This window comes from Sphaeramia orbicularis, chromosome 7 (genome assembly GCF_902148855.1).
Source record: "Sphaeramia orbicularis chromosome 7, fSphaOr1.1, whole genome shotgun sequence".
Lineage (NCBI taxonomy): Eukaryota > Metazoa > Chordata > Actinopteri > Kurtiformes > Apogonidae > Sphaeramia > Sphaeramia orbicularis.
In genome coordinates, this window is record NC_043963.1 from 43752587 (window position 1) to 43771318 (window position 18732).

Genomic DNA, 18732 nt, shown 5'->3' on the forward strand with positions numbered 1-18732 from the left:
TTAGTTGCGGAACACTATCCAGAGACTCTCCTAATCAGACAAAACGGGGGAAAAAAATTATATGTTTTATCTAATATCATTGATTTTTAAGTAATTAGCATCTTATCTGATCCAAGAAGACCTTGGACTGGCTAGGCCTTCATTTCTATGTGTATGTATACATATATTAATATAAATATACATAGAGATGAGTGTGTGTCAGGGCGATCCTGAAGCCCACCTGCCACATGAGATGAAGCCATAGAGGCGTTCAGGTCTGTCTTGTGCTGATTTATTGCTGTTGGCACATCGATTGTGCACACAGTCACAGACCTTGGGCAAACACTTAGGCAAATTTATACACACCATTTCTTTAGCATGGAGCTCACATCCATGTCTGCCGGCCTCACTCAGTGTGTGTGTCTGTGTTTGTGCATGTGCATGTCTATTCAATCTTATTTACCACTCAAACACACACAGACACATGTCCAAACACATCAGCCCGTATATAAACTGTGTGTATACAAAACGTCTGTAACGGCAGTCAGATTGTACGAAAAACACACCGCAGATAAACATTTACATTCTTTTCATATTAAATAATTAAAGCTGTAAAATGAAAAAGGATAAAACACCAGTAAAAGGTAGAATTAAACTGAACCCTGCTCAAAAACATATCGTTTTCTACAAATCAGTGAGTGCTGGATGCTGTCTAGAAACTGAAGCTGATGTGGGAAGATCATGAAGTGTAATGTAATAAAAGATGTCAAACTCGTTTTAGTTCCGGGACCACATACACGCAGTTTGACTTCAAGTGGGCCGGACCAGTAAAATAACACTGGGTTACAAAACAATGTTTTTTGCAAGTTGTCGAGGTTTTTTCAACTGAATTTGGACCATTTTGCACCGCTAAATCCAAAAATGACATCTGTTTTTCTCAATCAGGTCAGGTTTTTTTGCTAATTTGATTTGGAAAAATTTGATCTTGAATTACTCAAATCACCCAAAAATGACCCCAAAACCACCTAAAAAGTTACTCAAAAAAACACCTAAAAACCACCCAAAAATTAACTAAAAAAACACCTAAAAACCACGTAAACGCCACCTAAAAATCACCCCAAAACCACCTTTTTTTTTTTTTTTTTTTTGCATATTATCTCCATGAAGTGAGTAATGACTGGTATTAGCATGTTCAAATGTGAGAAACTTCAGATTAGTAGCATTAAAAATGTCTGGTAAAGGTTCATACTGTCTTCCACATATAATTTTTGGAGATAATTCATTTATCAGACAAACTAGTAAAGCAGGTAAAGAAACAACTACCCCTGTCTGAGAAATGAATGACCTAGAATAACACTGGGTTACAAAAAAAATGTTTTTTGCAAGTTGTCTAGGTTTTTTCAACTGAATTAGGACCATTTTGCACCGCTAAATCCAAAAATGACATCTGTTTTTCTCAATCAGGTCAGGTTTTTTTTCTAATTTGATTTTGAAAAATTTGATCTTCTCACAAAATATAATAATTAATACCAAAATAAGATTGGTAAGCACACTTTCTGAAACTTGCGACTTGATTCCTGTTAGGTACAATGGTGTATTCACCGCAGATGTAGCAGAATACAAATAGGCTTATTTTTGCAAGATCTTCTAGTCGAAGCCATTTCATTCACCTGTAATATTAAAAAAAAAACATTAATCATAAATTAGCAAAAGTAAAATCTTCAGAACTCGTTTATTGCAAGAAATATGAAAGAATTTTGTATCATATGATGTGAAAATGCCCATAAATGTAAGCAAAAATGTTATGCTTATATGTCAAATAGTTTTATGTTATTACAGTTTTGATTTTATATCCTAAAATTTGGAACCAATATTCACTTTTAAAGTCTTTGAAAAGGTCCGTTAAGCATCTTTGTGTTATTTATGCAATAAATTATATACATTTTTCAAATTGGATTTTATATTTTTTGTCCTTTTGTATTGATATAGTAGGTTAAAGTGAAAAAAAATAATAGACAGATGAAACAGATGAAGTTGTGCTGAAAAAAAAGATACCAAACATGGGTATAGTAAACTTTTCTTTATATCATATATAAAGGCAAAATCAAAAGTGCTCAAAAATGGTCAAAATAGGCTGAGACCCCTAAGGGTTAAATGAGGCAAAGAAAAAAAAAAAAAAAAACTTTAGTATTTACTTTTTATTTTGTAATACTTTCCATAGATTTATCTATTTATTTGCTTTTGTAATAAATGTGTTAAATTGCAAAGAGACTTTATGAACACCGTGTATATTTTAGTTTAATACAAAAGAAGAGAGGATCCTTTGATTATTGGTGAATTTAACTTTTCTCCTCATTCATTTCTATCAGGTTGCAACAAACATCATCTCCCAGACAGGTCATAGACAAAGACATGCACCAAAAAAAACACAGGAAATTGAGATTATTGATGGAGACGTTGCTGCTCCAATGAATTTAAAAGACAATATGATAATTTCCACATTTTGGATAACAATCTATACATCAATCTATAGTTTAAACACCATCATGGATCATCTTTAAATGTGAAATGAAGTAGCTGTAATGATATTTTAAAGCCTCAAAATGTGCATAGAGACAGATTGCATTAATCCATTTCTGGACTTTCTGGCTTCCTTGAAACAGATGGTAGGGATGTTAAAGTCAGAGAGGAGGTCAGCTGAGGACACCACAGAAGAAGACAAGCATAGAACAAATGTGAGGGGATTTCTATTATCCAAAAAAAAAAAAAAAAAAAGGCCTAATACTGACACGTGTTAATACAGCAGACTGCAGTCCACTCCCAGAGTCCTCAACTGGCTTTTACCAGAGATAAGAAAAGACAAGGAGGAAGGAAGAGGAGGAAGAAACCTGAATAAATGTGGTGATACAGATAGATATACAAAATAAAACATGAAAACTATCCTGTGACTAGAAATTCTACACCCAGCTATCACTGTATCCATACATTATTAATTTCTTCAATATACTGTAAGTACAACAATGCCAGGAATGCAAAACAAGAGACTACTTCCCACCAATACACAACTTCCTTTATTTGACATTTTGTTGATAATGAGATTTAGATACTTAGAAACTTAATCCACATCGAGTAACACAAGCTTTAGATATCATCAACTGTGAACAAGCTGAATCTGATCATATGTATATCAGGATTCAAGATTACAGCACTAAATAAAGGTTTTAATGTATTATTATTATTATTATTATTATTATTATTATTATTATTATTATTATTATTATTATTACTTACATTTTATGACTGGCTTTTACATTGACATTTTATGACTGACATTTATGGCTGTTGCACCATGCATCAGGTACAGTGGTTCATTTACGGTCACATTCCACAACAGACACGCTGACCCCACAGATCAAACCCATATACAGTGCTTCACACTCTGTACATTACCAGCTGACGTCAGTCCTACACAACACATTATAGATGCACAACTAATGGTGTAAGAAAATATCGGTGCGGCAAAATATATTGTGATATTTCATTTCACAATACTGTATTGATATTAAAAAGAACTGTATCGATATTTTAGGTGTTTATTTAAATGCGGATATTGTGGAGGTTCATTTTTGTTTGTCTTTTTTGTTTATATTTTGTTTATTATTATTTAACACTCTTTTATTTTTGTTTTTCTGTCGTTTGGTATTGGTTTATTGTTCTTATTTGTTGTTGTTTTTAATTGTATAGCTTTTTATATTTTAATCTATTCTTGTATTTAATTATTTTATTTAGGTATTATCTATTCATCTTTATTTTCATTTATTTATTTATTTTTATTTTATTTTTACAATTGTTCTTTGTCTTTTAATCTGTTCTTGTATTTAATTATTTTATTTAGGTTTTATCTATTCTTCTGTATTTTTATTTATTTATTTTAATTTTATTTTTACAATTTTTCTTTGTCTTTTAATCTATTCTTGTATTTTACTCTGTTATTTTGTTTTTTATTTATTTTTCTGTACAGCGTTTTGGTCCACTGTGGTTGTTTCTAAAGTGCTTTACAAATAAAGTTGGATTGGATTTTTTTGTTTATGTGTTATTTATTATTATTTAACACTCTTTTATTAAATAATGTTAGTTCCTTTGTTGAGCTTGCACAAAAATAATGTTATGATGTTTGTTATGAACTAATAGAACAAAGGTGTCAAACATGCGGCCCGGGGGCCTAATCTGGCCCGCCAAAGGGTCCAATCCGGCCCCTGGGATGAATTTGTCAAATGCAAAAATTTACATTGAAGATATTAACAATCAAGGATGTTAAAATCATTTTAGGTCAATTCAATCTAAAGTGGATCTGAGCAGTAAAATACTATCATAATAACCTATAAATAATGAGAACTGCAAATTTGTCTCTTTGTTTTAGTGTAAAAAAAGTAAAATTACACAAAAAATATTCACATTTACAGACTAGTCTTTTACAAAAAAAAAAAAAAAAAAAAGTGAATATCTCAAATGTCAGAAAAGAAGTATGTGGAACTTTACTAATATTCTCCCTGTTATTTAATATTTTGTGTATTTGTAGATCTATTGTGATCTGTAAGTTGTGATTCACATTTATAAATGATAAACTAAGGTGTAATATTGTTACCATTGCACTTATTTTTCTTAAGAATTTTCAGGTTCATATTTGTTCATGTTATGTTCAAGTACAATTCGTAGATGTACACATTTTAATTACAGAAGTGTATTTTTGCGTGTATTGTAGGATATTTAAGCATAATTACGTGTATTTTTGCGTGTATTGTAGCATAGTTAAGCATGTTTAAGCGTATTTTTGTGTGTATTGTAGGATATTTAAGCATAATTACGTGTATTTTTGCATGCATTGTGGCACAGTTAAGCATATTTAAGTGTATTTTTGCATGTATTGTAGGATATTTAAGCATATTTAAGTATATTTTTGCGTGTATTGTAGGATATTTAAGCATATTTAAGTATATTTTTGCGTGTATTGTAGGATATTTAAGCATATTTAAGTGTATTTTTGCGTGTATTGTAGGATATTTAAGCATATTAAGTGTATTTTTGCGTGTATTGTAGGATATTTAAGCATATTTAAGTGTATTTTTGCGTGTATTGTAGGATATTTAAGCATATTTAAGTGTATTTTTTATTTTACGGAATTTACTTTTTTCACTCAAAAGTTCTTCTCCTATTGTTTATATTATTTTACTGGTCCGGCCCACTTTATATCATATTAAACTGTATGTGGCCCCTGAACTAAAATGAGTTTGACACCCCTGTAATAGAATATGAACATTTGAACGGGATCTTAACCCTTAGGGGTCTGAGCCTATTTTGGCCATTTTTGAGCACTTCTGATTTTGCCTTTATATACTATATAAAGAAATGTTTACTATACCCATGTTTGGAATCGTTTTTTTCAGCACAACTTCATCTAACTCATCTGCCTATTATGTTTTCACTTTAACCTACTATACCAACACAAAATGCCAAAAAACATACAAAAAATATAAAATCTGATTTGAAAATTTTATATAATTTATTGCATAAATAACACAAAGATGCTTAACGAACCTTTTCAAGGCCTTTACAAGTAAATACTGGTTCCAAATATTAGATATATAAAATTAAAATTCTAATAAACTAAAACTGTGCTCAGATATTTGACATAAAAGCACGTGTTGAAAATGTCATGTGATCCAGTCATGACTGTGGCCATGACTGTGGACCCCTAAGGGTTAAACTATAATGTCTGTAAAACATAATTTAAATTTTAACACAGGAAAATTGTGTGATATAGCATTAGATCCTTTTGTGATCAAATAAAAATGTCTTTAGTGTTTGTGTATATTTCTGGTGTAATTCAATTCTTCAAGGAAAGAATCATTTAAAAAAAGAAACAAACAAAAAATTTGCCTTTTTAACAGTATCATGATATATGGTGATATATTGTATTGTGATCCTAGTATTGTGATTTGTATTGTGTTGCCAAATTCCTGCCAATACACACAACTGCACATTTACATGGCAATCAGTTCATATGAATAATCCCTCGTGGTTAACCACAGACACACACACTCACAACTTCAAATCCAAGAGTAAAATACATTTGAATAAACATACATTGTAAAAAAAAATCTGTAATTTAACAGAATTTTTACAGTTTATTTTTCTGTATTTTTAAGATACAGGAAAATATCAATGAAATTACAAAAATAGACTGTGATTTTACATGTCAAACGTAAAATAACATGAAAAAATTGTAACTGTGAATAACCAAAAAAATTCAATTTTTTTAAAAGAAATGTTTTCTTTTTTCACAGAAAAATACAATTAAAATACATTTGCAAATGTATCGTAATTTCACAAATATTTCTTTTCTATTTATGAGATTAAACTGTTAATTCAAAGATTAATACTGTAAAAAATAATAATAAAATGAGATAAAATTACGGACAATTAACCGTAAAAGAAGTATTTGTTCTGTAAGTTTAACAAGACTTTTTGGTAATTGACAAATATATTGTATAATTACGGGAGGTTTCACAATAAAAATGTTGAATAAATGTATTTTTCTGAATGTATAACATGTATAAGCACTGATAAACTGTCTAAATACACTTTTTATCAGTGGATTGTACAACTGAGTCTTATTGAAAATTATTTATATATATATATTTATCGATAATTTGATTGTTTTAATACATGTAAATATTATTTATTAAACATTAAAAAGTTTTTTTTTAAAAAAAGCAACATCTCCTATAAAGTTAGGGCAAAAAACTGTATTTTAATTACAGAAAATTACCATATTTTTATGAGATGGTTATTTTCCGTTATTTAACAGTATTGTTTCAGCACCCCTGCTGCCAGAAAATTTTTTTTTTTTTTTTTTTTTTTTTTTTTACAGTGTATGACCACAAATAGTGAGACGAAGCTGCACACGTTTCCGCGGTGACAGGTGCAGCTCAGCCATCAGTCATTAGACAGTGGGGTAATAATCTAGTCTGAACAGAGCTGAGTGGTGGAGCTTTAATCATTCTTAATCTGACTGAGTCTCCTCTACAATACGCTCATTCTGTCTCCAAGTTCTGCTGAGAGGAAGGATTTAACAGGGTTTTTTGGTTGTTTTTTTTCAACTGCAGTGTGTCTGTGTTTACACCCTGCAAAAGACACACCACAGTCACATTTGTGAAATAACTGGTGACATTACTGTGGAATGGTGTAAACGTATCATACAACTTCTGTTCATTTTTTAAAGTAGTTGTTATTAATTAGATATGCATATATGTTAAGGGCCCTAGAAATGTAGTGAATGAAGGAGGAGAAGAAGGAAAGAGAGAAGAAAGAGGAGAAGAGGAGGAGGAGGAGAAGAAAGAAAACAAGAAAAAGAAGAAGGAAAAGGAGAGGAAGAAGAAAAAGAAAAGAAAAAAGAGAAGGAGAAAAAGAAGGAGAAGAAGAAAGACAAGAAGAAGAAGGAAAAGGAGGGGAAGAAGAAGAAGAGAAGGAGAAAGAGAAGGAGAAAAAGGAGAAGAAGAAAGAGAAGAAGGAGGAGAAACAGAAAGAAGAAAGATAAGGAAAAGGAGGAGAAGAAGAAGGAAGGGGGAAAAAGGAGAAGAAGAAGAAGGAAAAGGAGGAGAAGAAGAAGAAAGAGAAGAAGGAAAAGGAGGAGAAGAAGCAGAAAGAGAAGGAGAAGAAGAAGGAGGAGAAAAAGAAGGAAGGGGGAGAAAGGAGGAGAAGAAGAAAGAGAAGAAGGAGGAAAAGGAGGAGGAGAAGAACGAAAAGGAGAAAAAGCAGAAAGAGAAGGAGGAGGAGAAAAAGAAGGAAGGGGAAGGAGGAGAAGAAGAAAGAGAAGACGGAAAAGGAGGAGAAGAAGCATAGAGAAGGAGAAAAAGGAGAAGAAAGATAAGAAGAAGGAAAAGGAGAAGAAGAGCAAAAAGGAGAAGAAGCAGTAAGAGAAGGAGAAGGAGGAGAACAAGAAGGAAGGGGAAGGAGGAGAAGAAGAAAGAGAAGACGGAAAAGGAGAAGAAGAAGAATGAAAAGGAGGAGAAGCATAGAGAAGGAGAAGGAGAAAAAGGAGAGGAGAAGAAAGATAGAGAAGGAAAAGGAGAGAGCAAAAAGGAGAAGACGCAGAAAGAGATGGAAGATAAGGAGAACAAGAGGAAGGGGAAATGAAGGAGGGAGAAGAAGAAAGAGAGGAAGAAGAAGGAAGAAGGGAAAAGGTGGGAGAAGAAGAAGAAGCGAAGAACACAGATAGAATGAAAAGGGGGAGAAAAAAGAGAAGAAGAAGAGGAAGGAAGAGGGACAGAAGGGAATAGGAGGAGGAGCAGAGGAAGAGGGAGAAGAAGAGAAGAAGGAAGAGAAGACAAAGAGGAGAAGAAGAAGAAGAAGAAGAAGAAGAAAGAAGAAGAAGGAAGAAGAAGAAGGAAAACCCAAACAGTATTGTATCCCTATAGTGTATGACTTATGCTGCTGATGCTAACAGTGTGTTCTCCCACAGGTCAGACCGCTCTGATCCAACACTGGGGTCCGACTCTTGAACCTTTAATGCAGTGGTCCATGACCTTTTTTGTCTCGTGACCCCATTATCAAATTTCTGGTGACCCCAGACATTCAAAACTGAGACATTTTTTTTACTAAACTTAATTGTTTTTTGATCATGTAATAGTTTGCTATACTATGTTACAAATAAACCTTAATTTTAGACGACATTTAGTCTATATAATGTATATTATTATGGACGGAGGCAGAAAAGCCAGGTGTAGATTACTGCACAAAGTGGACCAGTAAAATAATATAAACAACAGGATAAGAACTTCTGAGTGAAAAAGTAAATTCCGTAAAATAAAAAATACACTTAAATATGCTTAAATATCCTACAATACACGCAAAAATACACTTAAATATGCTTGAATATCATAGAATTACACGCAAAAATACACTTAAATATGCTTAAATATCCTACAATACACGCAAAAATACACTTAAATATGCTTAAATATCCTACAATACACGCAAAAATACACTTAAATATGCTTGAATATCAGAATTACATGCAAAAATACACTTAAATATGCTTAAATATCCTACAATACACGCAAAAATACACTTAAATATGCTTAAATATCCTACAATACACGCAAAAATACTTAAATATGCTTAAATATCCTACAATACACGCAAAACTACACAAATATGCTTAAATATCCTACAATAGACGCAAAAATATACTTAAATATGCTTAAATATCCTACAACACACGCAAAAATACACTTAAATATGCTTAAATATCCTGCAATAGACGCAAAATACACTTAAATATCCTACAATACACGCAAAAATACACTTAAATATGCTTAAATATCCTACAATACACGCAAAAATACACTTAAATAGGCTTAAATATCCTACAATACACGCAAAAATACACTTAAATATGCTTAAATATCCTACAATACATGCAAAAATACACTTAAATATGCTTAAATATCCTACAATACACGCAAAAATACGCTTAAATATGCCTAACTATGCTACAATGCATGCAAAAATACACGTAATTATGCTTAAATATCCTACAATACACGCAAAAATACACTTAAATATGCTTAAATATCCTACAATACACGCAAAAATACGCTTAAATATGCTTAAATATCCTACAATACACGCAAAAATACACTTAAATATGCTTAAATATCCTACAATACACGCAAAAATACGCTTAAATATGCCTAACTATGCTACAATACATGCAAAAATACACGTAATTATGCTTAAATATCCTACAATACACACAAAAATACACTTCTGTAATTAAAATGTTTACATCTACGAATTGTACTTGAACATAACATGAACAAATATGAACCTGAAAATTATTAAGAAAAATAAGTGCAATGGTAACAATATTACACCTTAGTTTATCATTTATAAATGTGAATCACAACTCACAGATCACAATAGATCTACAAATACACAAAACCTTAAATACCAGGGAGAATATTAGTAAAGTTCCACATACTTCTTTTCTGACATTTGAGATATTCACTTTTTTTTTTTTTGTAAAAGACTAGTCTGTAAATGTGAATATTTTTGTGTAATTTTACTTTTATTACACTAATACAAAGAGACAAATTTGCAGTTCTCATTATTTATAGGTTATTATGATAGTATTTTACTGCTCAGATCCACTTTAGATTGAATTGACCTAAAATGATTTTAACATCCTTGATTGTTAATATCTTCAATGTAAATTTTTGCATTTGACAAATTCATCCCAGGGGCCGGATGGGACCCTTTGGCGGGCCAGATTTGGCCCCCGGGCCGCATGTTTGACACCTGTGTACTAGTGGAACCTTTTGTCAGTTCGGAGCTAATGACCAATAACACAACTTTTCAAAATACAATTCTAACAGTTCTGCTTCTTTCTTCATCTGTTATTGCGTCTCTTTCATCCATGTGAAGGACAATCACGGACCTACTCAGTGGTGACCATCTACTATTCCCCTTTTATCAACGCTGTTGTGCTTTGGATGAGTTTGTTTGGATTCTTTCTCTGCAGAAATGTCAATAGCGACTTCTATCCGTGGAACTTATCAGAGTGCCTCTAACCTTTTTTTTTTTTTTTTTTTTTTTCTACGTATTTAGATCCATCAAGAGGTTCCCTTTGTGTTTTGTGTTTCAAATATCTGAACCCATCTACCGGTACCTGTTGTGTTTGTGAGTGTTTCAAGCATCAAATTAAATTAAAGATGGAGGGCAGAGGCAGAGCAACAATACAAAGGGCTTTCACAAAAGTAGAAATAAACAAAAACAACAACATGAATTGTGTGATTTTGGATGAGACTGTAATCAATTGAATGGTCAGAACATGTAGAGAAGTGCATCTGGGTGGAACTGAGTAAAAAGCTCTTATCCCTAAGTAATGTGGGACAGAAAAGGCCGTCCACGCCACGAACTGTGACGATAAGGACGGCGGTGAATGATACTTGGAATCACTTTTACAGTGTTTGGAACCAACAGCCAATCAAAATCCATCTGATAGAGCAGGGGTGTCCGACTCATTTTAGGGGCCGTTTACACGGCGTCGGATTCAGTCGACTCCGGGAAGATTTCATCGCGGATTAGCCTTCTGTTAACATGGAAACGGTGCCTAGAGTGCCTGAATCTGGAAACTTTTGATACCAGGGTCCAGGGTGGAACGTTATCGATACGCTCCGCATTCCAGCTCCGTGTTAACGCGAATCGGAGCATTCCGGGGTAAAATATGACGTTATCGCATGCGCGCGCAGCCAAGAACCGCCAGTCAACCCACTCCAGGCCAGTTGGTGGCGGTAATGCGCCTCCAAGCTGGTTTGCCAGCCTCTATGACACAATAAAGCTGCAGAAAAAGAAGGAACAACCACAACAACAATGGCCGGTTTCAGAACAACATACGTGCTGCTAACTGTGCTCAGCTCATCTGTCCAGACAAAGAAGTCCTGCGTCTTTGTACGACCACTCCCCATTGTTGTTTGTAAATAGTGTTGTCTGCCTATTCTTCTTCTCCTCATTTAAAGGCTGTCTAAACCGGAAATCGTTTGTGCGCAGGCGCGTGTTTTACCGCCACTGTTTCACTACAGCTCTACATCGCCAGCTACTGGTCTGGCATGGCCACTACAGCGTATTCAGCCGTCCTCGCGGACTCATGTTAACGCAGATCGTTATCATAGCGGCTTCGTCTTAACGCGGAATGATTTTATAACGCAAAGGAGAAATCTTTGCGGAGTGTTGCCGTGTGAACGTACCCTTAGTTCAGGGGCCACATACAGACCAATTTGATCAAAAGAGGGCTGGACCAGAACAATAATTTGGGATGCTCCGATACCGATACCAGTATTGGGCATCGGCTCCGATACTCAGTGTGTGTACTCGTACTCATAAAAGTAATCCAATACAAATGCACCGATACCACTTCCGGCCGTGTGACATTGACAGTTCAGTGCAGCAGGTACACGGTGGTGGAATAATGTGTGTGGAGTGTGAAGAGTGTGGAGATTTTTCTAAATAAATGACGATGATAAAAGTAACGCTGACTGCAAGTAACGTTACAGACACAGACAGATACGGACGCAGCGTTCTGTCCGTCCTCTGTGTACATTCCATCTGTTTTCCAGGTGTTGGTGGAGACAGTGAGTACCACCGGGAGTACGGAGAGGTGCGGACCGCCGCCAGCGGAAGTGGAAACGAAACTTATCACTCATTTCTCTTTTCTCTTCCTGCTGAAGCTAGCAAAAACGCTGCAACATTAGTATCACATCAGTGTTGCCTCTGTCGTCTCCATGTTTGTTATTACTGACTTTCTTCTTCTTCTTCTCAAAAAAAACTTTACTTTTCTTCGTGGTATTTGTCCAGTATGGTTAATTAAGAGCGGTGCCCTCTGGTGGATTAATTGAGAAACGCTCATTCCAACACATTAAATGTCAGTAGCAGCACTTTGTTCCAGTCAGACTAATGACAACGACAATAAAGCACATTTACAAAAGGAACTAAGAACTGGAATGGGATTACTAAGTACTCGTATCGGTACTCAGTATCGGCAAGTACTCAAATATAAGTACTCGTACTTGGTCTGGAAAAAAGTGGTATCGGTGCGTCCCTAAAAATAATACCACAATAACCTATGAATAATAATCCAAATTTGTCTGTTTTAGTGTGAAAAATGTAAAATTACAATATGAAATTGTGAAGAACCTCAACAACCATACACAAGCAGACATTTCTTAAGAAAAAAAGTGTAATTTACTTATATAATAATACAGAAACTGATCTCATGAAATTGCTTTGTATGTCACGTCAGTTCTTATGGCATTTGGCATGCTATGTGTATGAATTTTCATCCTTTCGCGTGTAATTCAACACCATTCTGGAATTTCCCCTTGCGCGACTAATAAAGGCATATCTTATCTTATTTAACAGCGTGTCAATTTACATGAAGAGCTCCGGTTCACCTCACCCAAACCCAAACCCTCAATGTGTGGTCAAAATACACACGGAAAGCTTATAATGCGTACAGATAACATGCCAATTAAAAATGGTGTATATATTAATGATATCACCTTGTAATATAAGTCCAATTATTACCTCCGCCAAGGAGGTTATGTTTTTGCCAGGGTTTGTTTGTTTGTTTGTTTGTCTGTCTGTTTGTCTGTCCGTTAGTGTGCAACATAACTCAAAAAGTTATGGACAGATTTTGATGAAATTTTCAGGGTTTGTTGGAAATGGAATAAGGAAGAAATGATTAAATTTTGGTGGTGATCGGGGGTGGGGGGGCCCACGGGGGGGGGGGGGGGGGGGGGCATTTCCAACAAACCCTGAAAATTTCATCAAAATCTGTCCATAACTTTTTGAGTTATGTTGCACACTAACGGACAGACAAACAAACAAACAAACAAACCCTCGCAAAAACATAACCTCCTTGGCGTGGGGGGGGCCCACAGGGGGGGCCACTGATCAGCCTTGGCGGAGGTCTGCGCTCTCCGAGTGCTTCTAGTTTTCTTTGTTTTCATGCAAAAAATTTCAAGTGCAATTTCATCAATATTATGCCTCATTTACACATGTGCATTATGACTTACAAATCACAGTGGATCTACAAATACGCAAAACATTTAGTAACAGGCAAACTATTATTAAAATTTCACTTATTTTTCTTAAGAAATTTCAGTACGATCATGGTTTTAGATTATTCACCTTTTTGTGTGAAAGGATAGTTTGTAAATGTAAACAATTGCATCATCTAATTTTACATTTTTACACTAAAACCAACAAAACTTTGTAGTTCATGATTTACAAGTTATTACCTCCGCCAAGGAGGTTATGTTTTTGCCAGGGTTTGTTTGTTTGTTTGTTTGTCTGTCCGTTAGTGTGCAACAGAACTCAAAAAGTTATGGACAGATTTTGATGAAATTTTCAGGGTTTGTTGGAAATGGAATAAGGAAGAAATGATTAAATTTTGGTGGTGATCGGGGGTGGACCCTGAAACCCTGAAAATTTCATCAAAATCTGTCCATAACTTTTTGAGTTATGTTGCACACTAACGGACAGACAAACAGACAGACAGACAAACAGACAGAAAAACAAACAAACAAACAAGCAAACAAACAAACCCTGGCAAAAACATAACCTCCTTGGCGTGGGGGGGCCCACAGGGGGGGCCACTGATCAGCCTTGGCGGAAGTCTGCGCTCTCCGAGTGCTTCTAGTTATATATAATATCTCAGTATAATTTTTGTCCCTAACAGGCCAAATTGGACCCTCTGGTGGTCCAGCTGAACAGGGACAAGAACCACAAATGAGCTGAAGCTTAGACACCTTATAAGCATCACATTTTCCATTTGGTGGAAATGCTGTATATATCGTCCTTGATAAATAAACATTAAATAAAATAAATATTTAGACGATTTCATGATATCACGTTACAAAATGAATCCAATTATTTCTTTGTTTTAATGCAAAAAATTTCAATTCAATGTTATTTGTAAAGCCCTATATCACAACAAGGTTGCCTCATGAATATCAAGTGCAATTTCAACAATATTATGCCTCATTTACACATGTGCATTATGACTTACAAATCACAGTGGATCTACAAATACACAAAACATTTAGTAACAGGGAAATTATTATCAAAATTTCACTTATTTTTCTTAAGAAATTTCAGTACGATCATGGTTTTAGATTATTCACCTTTTTTTTATGAGAGAATAGTTTGTAAATGTAAACAATTTCATCATCTAATTTTACATTTTTACACTAAAACCAACAGAAAACTCTGTAGTTCATGATTTACAAGTTATTACATATAATATCTGAGTCTAATTTTTGCCCCCAACGGGCCAGATTGGACCCTCTGGTGGTCCAGTTTTGGCCCACGGGCCGTATGTTTGACACCCCTCTGATAGTGTCATGTTAAACAGATGGCATTAGCGTTGGCGTGTCACATGATGCAGTTTCATTTAACTCACTCTCTTTAAAAAGAGGAATAAGAACCAGCTGGGTCACAGTCCTGGTACTGAGCAATTACATTAACAAGCAATTAAGTGCAGTCATGGACAGTGAGGGCAGAGGAGGGGTCAGGGCTCTGACCCTGTGGTGGATCACAAATGACCTTTATGGAAACCATCCTGTTGACCTTCAGAGATAAACAGCAAGAAATACAATAGCTCAGAAATACAAATGGACTTGAAGTTTCATCCAGTGTGCATCCTCCAACACATCAGTATTGATTTAGAGCTCTAGTCACTTTTCCATTGGACATCTGCGCAAAACTTTACCGATATTTAGTAAATGTCGAAAAAAAAAAGAAGTGCGTCATGTCACAAATGTGATGATTTGTTTATTTATTATCGTGAGATGACACAAGAAGTCATTCCATAAACATGACAACGAACATAAATATGGTGCTGATTTACAGATATATTCATTCTTATTATATATTACCCTTCCATCTCGTTCTAAATTTAAAAAATAGGACCAATGGCCCTGTAGCTTACCGGCCAAATTAAAAGCTTTGGGAAATGTACCCAGATGGCATTTATTATCACCCAGTTCTGTGTATTTATTCTATTACAGAAATAGCCCATGTTTTGGTCATATTCCAATCAGATCTGTAAAAAATTTTAATTCCAGCTTGATATCATTAATACTGATTTATTGGATCAATCCACTTCCTATCTCTTATAATGGGAAATTTTTCAAAGTTGCACCAAATCCAGAATCAGGTCTGGATTGAAATAATTTCAATACCTGATACCAATAGCTGTATACCAAGTTTGAAGTCAATCAGAACTGTAGTTTCGGACAAAAAGACGATTGAAATTTTTTCCCCATAAGTGTCCATGTAAAATTTTCCTTAAGCTCCCGGATCCAGAAGAAGATCCTGATCAGCATGTGGACATTATATTTTGCTCATCTCCCCATCAGGGCTGGACTGTAGAAATTTACACTGGATATCATTTATATTTATAACTTTTGTTGACATCATCATAAAGAAGCTGTATACCAAGTTTGAGGTCAATCAGAATTGTAGCTTCAGAGAAGACAATTGAAATTTTTGTAACGGACGACAGATGATGGCAGACGACGACAACGACGGACGCCGCATGACGACAATAGCTTACAGCCTGTCGGCCAGTAAGCTAAAGATGATTGGGTTTCCTGGTGTGTCCACACATACCGCAATATGTTTCTTCTTCTTCTTCTTCGCTTGTTGTAACATACATCAGCATCCATTTTTTTTTTTTTATTCACCTGACTCTAGTTGTGAAAAGAAGGTCTTTCCATTGCAGTTTTCCGTGATATACCATTTGCGCTACGCTCAAAAACTACCTCTTGCCAGTACAAAAACTTTAATCAAAAAACAAAACTTTTGGCGAAATTGTCGTTTTTCCATAAAATTTTTATGCACAAGTTATATTTGCGCAATTTGAGGGTCAATGGAAAAGTGACTTAAGTCCACGGTGCAGGTTTGGAACCTCTGTTTACAGAACATTGTCGTTCATCACTGCAGATTTAAGACAGACTGATTATGAATGAAGTTTTCTCTAACCTTTGTGATTGATCTCCATTTATCATATTATCCTCTCCATTTTGAATTTTTTCAGTGAAAGTCTGGTATTTTCTGGTATTTCATTTACTGATGATGTACTTAAATCATCACACTGGCATTACATTTGATCGTTATCATACCAAAAACAGAGAAAACCTTTAAAAAAAGTGACTTTTATATATAGTGACTTTTATTTTAAATATCCGTTTTCCGAAATACCCATCTCCGTGTAAACGCAGCCTCACTCCCACATAACTGGACAAAGATGAGGACTCACAACAGTAAAGATTCTGAGCCGTTGCCAAGTTATTTTCTTAATCATTGCTCTTTCTTTTCGCGAGACTGACGTGTTCCTCATCAGCCTCCGTAGCGTTGCCTGGTCTCGGGACTCGTTTCACTAATACGCTGTTTTCTCTCTTGACGTCTCTCCTTGTCTTACTTCCTGCTTTGACTTTGAGCATTAACATGGACCATTTAAAGCTATTTGGAGAAACGACTCATGCCATCGATTTTCTCAAGAGGATAGTTTCTTTTATATATACAATCATTTCCTCTTAAACGCAGACAATTACCGTATATGAACACACACACACGGTAATTGGCCGGCAGGGGTAAACGCATTTCAACAGATGCTGTGAAGCTGGAGGGAATGTATGTGGATGTGTGAGAAAAAGGGAGAAATATTTGTATGTGCTGACAAACCTTAAAAAGAGAAATTACTCTGCAGTTGGATCATTCCCATGATGGGTGTTGAAATCTCTGCATTGAAGTGGTATGTATGTGTGTGTTTGAGTGTGTAGTCTCCAAAGAGGGGACCCTGCAGCTAAAGCCATTTAGAAGGGCTTTAAGTGCATGAATAGGCCCAGAAACACAGTTCTTTATCAGGGAATTTGGCGTAGATAATCGAAGCTGGCTCCCAACCGCAGAACAGCAATTTTGCAGTTTAAGAAAATGAGAGGGAAAGAGCAATGAAGGAAGGAGAAATGGGAGAGAGAGAGAGAAAAAACAAAAAAAAAAAAAGAAACGGCACAGCCCATTGCATCTAAGTGAGGAGGAAGAAAATCACTCCATTGGAACGGGGTGTACATGCTTTACGAAAAAACAACTAAAAAAAGGACACAGAGACAAAAAAAGTATGAAGGAGCTGCTGACTGGTTCTGATCGGTCCGCATGCAGAGACAGATGGCAAACTAAGTGCGTACTGTAGTTTCATATCTGCGGGCGAAAAGAATATCCCCATCTATCTTGGTTGAGAGACTTTATACCCAGGCTGCAATAGAAACCTGTTTTATTGTCACGGCGGTGCTGTAACACCAGCCATAAAACGGGGCTGTTAGTGCAAACGTTCAGTCGCCATTAGGAGGGCGGGGATGCAAACACGTTAATTTGGCAACACCCGCTTTACATGAGAAAGGCCGGAATTACCGAAAAAGCGTTCGTTACAAGACTGTAGATCAGTTTCAATGCGATCAAATGTATTCCTAGAATTAGAAAGTTGCTTTTAAGACAGGGGTGGCAAACTTATTTTCTTTCAGGTTCCACATTCAGTCCAGTTTGATCTCCAGTGGGCCGGACCAGTAAAATAATAGCAGAATAGCCTATAAATAATGACCACTCCACATTTTTTAGGGCAAAAAAATAACATTAAATGATGATCCAAAATAAGAAAGATGTGAATAACTGGAAAAAAACTGAAATTTCTGAAGAAAAATAAGTACAATTGAATAATGCCAACTCCTAATTATTTAGTGCAAAAAAAAAAACATTAAATGGTGAAACTATATCTATCCAAAACAAAAAAGATGTGAATAACTGGAAAAAAACTGAAATTTCTGAAGAAAAATAAGTACAATTTGAAAATGCCAACTCCAAATTTTTTAGTGCAAAAAAAAAAAAAAAAACATTAAGTGATTAAACTATTTCTATTTAAAACAAAAAAAAAGATGTGAATAACTGGAAAAAACTGAAATTTCTGAAGAAAAATAAGTACAATTGAATAATGCCAACTCCTAATTATTTAGTGCAAAAAAAAAAAACATTAAATGGTGAAACTATATCTATCCAAAACAAAAAAGATGTGAATAACTGGAAAAAAAACTGAAATTTCTGAAGAAAAATAAGTACAATTTGAAAATGCCAACTCCA

At 34.8% G+C, this 18732-nt stretch overlaps 1 protein-coding gene across 1 annotated transcript in view; it reads right to left on the reverse strand.

The window, feature by feature from the left end:
• LOC115422428 (plexin-A1-like) overlaps positions 1-18732 on the reverse strand; it is an 837453-nt gene that overhangs the window by 734248 nt on the left and 84473 nt on the right.